This window comes from Cherax quadricarinatus, chromosome 36 (genome assembly GCF_038502225.1).
Source record: "Cherax quadricarinatus isolate ZL_2023a chromosome 36, ASM3850222v1, whole genome shotgun sequence".
NCBI lineage: Eukaryota > Metazoa > Arthropoda > Malacostraca > Decapoda > Parastacidae > Cherax > Cherax quadricarinatus.
Window position 1 is genome coordinate 32,072,648 of NC_091327.1, and position 7,015 is coordinate 32,079,662.

Sequence of the window (7,015 nt, forward strand, 5' to 3'; positions counted from 1 at the left end):
GATTCTGCAAGAGAAAGCAAGACTGAGGGACAAAGAGGGGTACCAGAGAGTATACCTCGACCGCGACAGAACACAAGAAGAAAGGACTACACTGAAAGAGAGGGTACAGAGACGCAAGGAGGAACGAGAAGCAATGAAAATGAGCAGGACCCAGACACAGGAGGAAGGGCAAACACACCCCACAGAATCTCCCACCAAAAGACTCCACCCGCGACATTCCCAACGCAACTGAGCAACCTATACTACAACCCACTCACTGTTCCCTCTGCCACCAACCCCCATATCACAAACCTCACCCCAACAGCTGTCCCTTATGGGCATTCTGACCCCACCCCCATCAACACAAACCCCACCTACACCACAGCCCCATATAGGCCCCCACCAAGGCTCTCGCTCCCCCAACCCCAATATACTTGCATGACCACAATGATAGAAAAGAAACTAAAGGTTTGGTACACAAACGCGGATGGAATAACGAATAAACATGAGGAGTGGAATGAAAGAATCAGTGAAAAATCCCCAGACATCATAGCAGTCACAGAAACAAAACTCGCTGAGACAATAACAGACACAATCTTCCCAACAGGATATCAGATCCTGAGGAAAGATAGAAGGAGTAGAGGGGGAGGAGGGGTTGCACTGCTCATAAAACACCGATGGGGATTTGAGGAAATGGAAGGCATGGACATGATTGGAGAAAGAGACTACATTGTAGGTACAATTCAGTCCGGAGAACATAAAGTAGTCATTGGAGTGATGTATAACCCACCACAGAACTGCAGGAGGCCAAGAGAGGAGTACGAAGAAAACAACAGGGTGATGGTGGACACACTGGCTGAGGTGGCAAGAAGAGCTCACTCGAGCAGAGCAAAGTTACTGGTAATGGGCGATTTCAACCACAGGGAGATCGACTGGGAAAACCTGGAGCCACATGGGGGTCCCGAAACATGGAGAGCCAAGATGATGGATGTGGTACTTGAAAACCTCATGCATCAACATGTCAGGGACACAACCAGAGAGAGAGGGGAGGATGAGCCAGCAAGACTGGATCTTGTGTTCACCCTGAGCAGTTCAGACATTGAGGACATCACTTACGAGAGGCCCCTTGGAGCTAGCGATCATGTGGTTCTGAGTTTTGACTATATAGTAGAGTTACAAGTGGAGAAGGTAACAGGAACTGAAGGGGACAGGCCAAACTATAAAAGGGGGGACTACACAGGTATGAGAAACTTCCTGCAGGAGGTTCAGTGGGACAGAGAAATGGTAGGAAAATCAGTAAACGAGATGATGGAATATGTGGCAACAAAGTGCAAGGAGGCAGAGGAAAGTTTTGTTCCCAAGGGAAACAGAAATAATAGGAAGACCAAAACGAGTCCTTGGTTTACCCGAAGGTGTAGGGAGGCAAAAACTAAGTGCAACAGAGAATGGAAAAGGTACAGGAGGCATAGGACCCAGGAAAACAAGGAGATTAGTAGAAGAGCCAGAAACGAGTATGCACAGATAAGGAGGGAGGCCCAGCGACAGTATGAAAACGACATAGCATCGAAAGTCAAATCTGACCCGAAACTGCTGTATAGCCACATTAGGAGGAAGACAACAGTCAAGGACCAGGTGATAAGGCTGAGGAAAGAAGGTGGAGAACTCACAAGAAACGATCAAGAGGTATGTGAGGAGCTCAACACGAGATTTAAGGAAGTATTTACAGTAGAGACAGGAAGGACTCTGGGGGGACAGACCAGATGGGGACACCAGCAAGGAATACACCAACAAGTGTTGGACGACATACATACAGATGAGGAGGAGGTGAAGAAACTGCTAAGGGACATCGATACCTCAAAGGCAATGGGACCGGACAACATCTCCCCGTGGGTCCTTAGAGAGGGAGCAGATATGTTGTGCGTGCCACTTACCACAATCTTCAACACATCCCTGGAAACTGGGCAACTACCTGAGGTATGGAAGACGGCAAATGTAGTTCCCATTTTTAAAAAAGGAGACAGAAAAGAGGCACTAAACTATAGACCTGTGTCATTGACGTGTATAGTATGCAAAATTATGGAGAAGATTATCAGGAGGAGAGTGGTGGAGCACCTGGAACGGAACAGGAGTATAAATGCCAACCAGCACGGATTCACGGAAGGCAAATCCTGTGTCACAAACCTTCTGGAGTTTTATGATAAAATAACAGAAGTAAGACAAGAGAGAGAGGGGTGGGTTGATTGCATCTTCTTGGACTGCAAGAAGGCCTTTGACACAGTTCCTCACAAGAGATTAGTGCAGAAGCTAGAGCATCAGGCGCATATAACAGGAAGGGCACTGCAATGGATCAGAGAATACCTGACAGGGAGGCAACAACGAGTCATGGTACGTAATGATGTATCACAGTGGGCACCTGTGACGAGCGGGGTCCCACAGGGGTCGGTCCTAGGACCAGTGCTATTTTTGGTATATGTGAACGACATGACGGAAGGGTTAGACTCAGAAGTGTCCCTGTTTGCAGATGATGTGAAGTTAATGAGGAGAATTAAATCTGATGAGGACCAGGCAGGACTTCAAAGAGACCTGGACAGACTGGACACCTGGTCCAGCAAATGGCTTCTCGAATTTAATCCTGCCAAATGCAAAGTCATGAAGATAGGGGAAGGGCACAGAAGACCACAGACAGAGTATAGGCTAGGTGGCCAAAGACTGCAAACCTCACTCAAGGAGAAAGATCTTGGGGTGAGTATAACACCGAGCATGTCTCCGGAAGCACACATCAATCAGATAACTGCTGCAGCATATGGGCGCCTGGCAAACCTGAGAACAGCATTCCGATACCTTAGTAAGGAATCATTCAAGACACTGTACACCGTGTATGTCAGGCCCATACTGGAGTATGCAGCACCTGTTTGGAACCCGCACTTGATAAAGCACGTCAAGAAACTAGAGAAAGTACAAAGGTTTGCGACAAGGTTAGTTCCAGAGCTAAGGGGAATGTCCTATGAAGAAAGATTAAGGGAAATCGGCCTGACGACACTGGAGGACAGGAGGGTCAGGGGAGACATGATAACGACATATAAAATACTGCGTGGAATAGACAAGGTGGACAAAGACAGGATGTTCCAGGGAGGGGACACAGAAACAAGAGGCCACAATTGGAAGTTGAAGACACAAATGAGTCAGAGAGATAGTAGGAAGTATTTCTTCAGTCATAGAGTTGTAAGGCAGTGGAATAGCCTAGAAAATGACGTAGTGGAGGCAGGAACCATACACAGTTTTAAGACGAGGTTTGATAAAGCTCATGGAGCGGGGAGAGAGAGGGCCTAGTAGCAACCGGTGAAGAGGCGGGGCCAGGAGCTAGGACTCGACCCCTGCAACCACAAATAGGTGAGTACACACACACACACACACATACACACACACACACACACACAGACACACACACACACACACACACACACACAAGGTGGACAGAGACAGTATGTTCCAGAGAGGGGACACAGAAACAAGGGGTCACAATTTGAAGCTGAAGACTCAGACGAGTCACAGGGATGTTAGGAAGTATTTCTTCAGTCATAGAGTTGCCAGGTAGCGGAATAGTCTAGCAAGTGATGTAGTGGAGGCAGGAACCATACATAGCTTTAAGACGAAGTATGACAAAGCTCAGGGAGCAGAGAGAGAGAGGACCTAGTAGCAGGCAGTGAAGAGACGGGGCCAGGAGCTGAGTCTCGACCCCTGCAACCGCAATTAGGTGAGTACACACACATACACACACACACACACACACACACACACACACACACACACACACACACACACACACACACATAGCAATTACAGAAACGAAACTCACTGAGACAATAACAGATGCAATCTTCCCACCAGGATATCAGATCATGAGGAAAGATAGAAGGGGCAGAGGTGGAGGAGGGGTTGCATTGTTCATAAAAAGCCGATAGAAATTCGAGAAAATGGGAGGCATAGACGAGACTGGAGAAAGAGGCTACATAGGTACACTTCAGTCTGGGGAGCACAAGGTAGTCATTGCAGTGATGTATAATCTGCCACAGAACTGTAGGAGGCCAAGAGAGGAATATGAAGAGAGCAACAGAGCAATGGTGGGAAGAAGAGCTCACTCGAGCAGAGTAAAGTTGCTGGTTATGGGCGATTTCAACCACAGGGAGATTGACTGGGAAAACCTGGAGCCACACATGGGGTTCCCGAAACATGGAGAGGCAAGGTGATGGATGTGGTACTGGAAAACCTCATGCACCAACATGTTAAGGACACTACCAGAGAGAGAGGGGAGGATGAACCAGCAAGACTGGACCTTGTGTTCACCCTGGGCAGTTCAGACATTGAGGACATCACACATGAGAGTCCCATAGGAGCTAGTGACCACGTGGTTCTGTGCTTTGAATACATAGTAGAGTTACACGTGGAGAGGGTAACAGGAGTTGAATGGGAAAAGCCAGATTATAAAAGAGGGGACTACATAGGTTTGAGGAACTTCCTGCAGGAGGTTCAGTGGGACAGAGAACTGGCAGGAAAGCCAGTAAACGAAATGATGGAATACGTAACAACAAAATGCAAGGAGGCAGAGGAAAGGTTTATTCCTAAGGGCAACAGAAATAACGGGAAGACCAGAGCGAACCCTTGGTTTACCCGACGGTGTAAGGAGGCAAAAACTAAGTGCAATAGAGAATGGAAAAAGTACAAAAGGCATAGAACACATGAAAATAAGGAGATTAGTCACAGAGCCAGGAACGAGCACGCACAGTTAAGGAGGGAGGCTCAGCGACAGTATGAAAATAACATGGCATCTAAAGTCAAGTCTGACCCAAAACTGTTGTATAGCCACATCAGGAGGAAGACAACAGTCAAAGACCAGGTGATCAGGCTGAGGACAGAAGGTGGAGAACTCACAAGAAACGATCAGGAGGTATGTGAGGAGCTGAACAGGAGATTTAAGGAAGTTTTTACAGTGGAGACAGGAAGGGCTCTGGGAAGACAGCACAGAGGGGAACATCAACAGGGAATATACCAACAAGTGTTGGATGACATACGAGCAATGGAGGAGGAGGTGCAGAAGCTGCTAAGTGACCTTGATACCTCAAATGCGATGGGACCAGACAACATCTCCCTGTGGGTCTTTAGAGAAGGAGCAGAGATGCTGTGTGTGCCCCTAACCACGATCCTCAATACATCCCTTGAAACTGGGCAACTACCTGAGATATGGAAGATGGCAAATGTAGTTCCCATTTTTAGGAAAGGATACAGAAACGAGGCACTAAACTACGAACCAGTGTCTCTGATGTGTATAGTATGCAAAGTCATGGAGAAGATTATCAGGAGGAGAGTGGTGGAACACCTGGAACGGAACAAGATTATCAACGACAACCAGCATGGATTCATGGAAGGCAAATCCTGTGTCACAAACCTTCTGGAGTTTTATGACAAGGTAACAGACGTAAGACACGAAAGAGAGGGGTGGGTGGATTGCATTTTCCTGGACTGCAGGGATGCCTTCGACGCAGTTCCTCACAAGAGATTAGTGCAGAAGCTGGAGGATCAGGGGCATATAACAGGGAGGGCACTGCAATGGATCAGAGAATACCTGACAGGGAGGCAACAACGAGTCATGGTACGTGAAGAGGTACCACAGTGGGCGCCTGTGACGAGCGGGGTCCTACAGGGGTCAGTTCTAGAACCAGTGCTATTTTTTATATATGTGAATGACATGTTGGAAAAGATAGACTCTGAAGTGTCCCTATTCGCAGATGATGTGAAGTTGATGAGAAGAATTAAATGGGATGAGGATCAGGCAGGACTACAAAGAGATCTGGACAGACTGAACACGTGGTCCAGAAACTGGCTTCTCGAATTCAACCCTGCCAAATGCAAAGTCATGAAGATTGAGGAAGGGCAAAGAAGACCGCAGACAGGTTATAGGCTAGGTGGTTATAGGCTAGGTGGGGTGACCATAACACCGAGCACGTCTCCGGAGGCAGACATCAACCACATGACTGCCGTAGTATATGGGCACCTGGCAAATCTGAGAATAGCGATCGGATACCTTAATAAAAAATCGTTCAAGACACTGTACACTGTGTATGTTAGGCCCATACTGGAGTATGCAGCACCAGTTTGGAACCCATACTTGGTCAAGCACGTCAAGAAGTTAGAGAAAGTACAAAGGTTTGCAACAAGGCTAGTTCCAGAGCTCAGGGGAATGTCCTACGATGGAAGGTTGAGGGAAATCGGACTGACGACACTGGAGGACAGAAGGGTCAGGGAAGACATGATAACGACATACAAGATACTGCGTGGAATAGATAAGGTGGAAAGAGACAGGATGTTCCAGAGACGGGACACAGAAACAAGTGGTCACAATTGGAAGCTGAAGACTCAGACGAGTAACAGGGATGTTAGGAAGTATTTCTTCAGTCATAGAGCCGTCAAGAAGTGGAATAGCCTAGCATGTGACGTAGTGGAGGCAGGAACCATACATAGCTTTAAGACGAGGTATGACAGAGCTCAGGAAGCAGAGAGAGAGGACCAAGTAGCGATCAGTAAAGAGGCGGGGCCAGGAGCTGAGTATCGACACCTGCAACCACTATTAGGTGATTACAATTAGGTGAGTACACACAGTGCAGTGATGGCCGAGTGGTTAAGGCGTCTGACTAGAAATCAGATGGGATCTTCCCGCGTAGGTTCGAATCCTACTCACTGCGAATAAATTACTTTTGATAAGAGATTCGATAAAGCTCATGAAGCAGGGAGAGAGAGTGAGCCTATATACACTGGCTCTCTCATCTTCGTGTGTTAGTGTGTCTAGTTAATTGTCCAAGTCAGACAGAAATGTCGTTTTAACATCTTTCTCCTATGTGCGAGTTATTTGTGCATTTTCCTCGTCTTCTCTTCTGTTTGCCTCCTTTATTTCCCAGTCCTGCCTCTCCTGTCGAGCCTCTTAGTTCCCTCCCTCCTGCTTCCCTTCCTCTTAGTTCCCTCCCTCCTCCTTCCCTTCCTCTTA

At 47.5% G+C, this 7,015-nt stretch overlaps 1 non-coding gene across 1 annotated transcript; it reads left to right on the plus strand.

The window, feature by feature from the left end:
* Window positions 1–6,634: 6,634 nt before the first annotated feature.
* TRNAS-AGA (transfer RNA serine (anticodon AGA)) lies at window positions 6,635–6,716 on the plus strand. Its single transcript has one exon. It is a non-coding gene; the product is annotated as a tRNA-Ser (tRNA).
* Window positions 6,717–7,015: the final 299 nt, after the last annotated feature.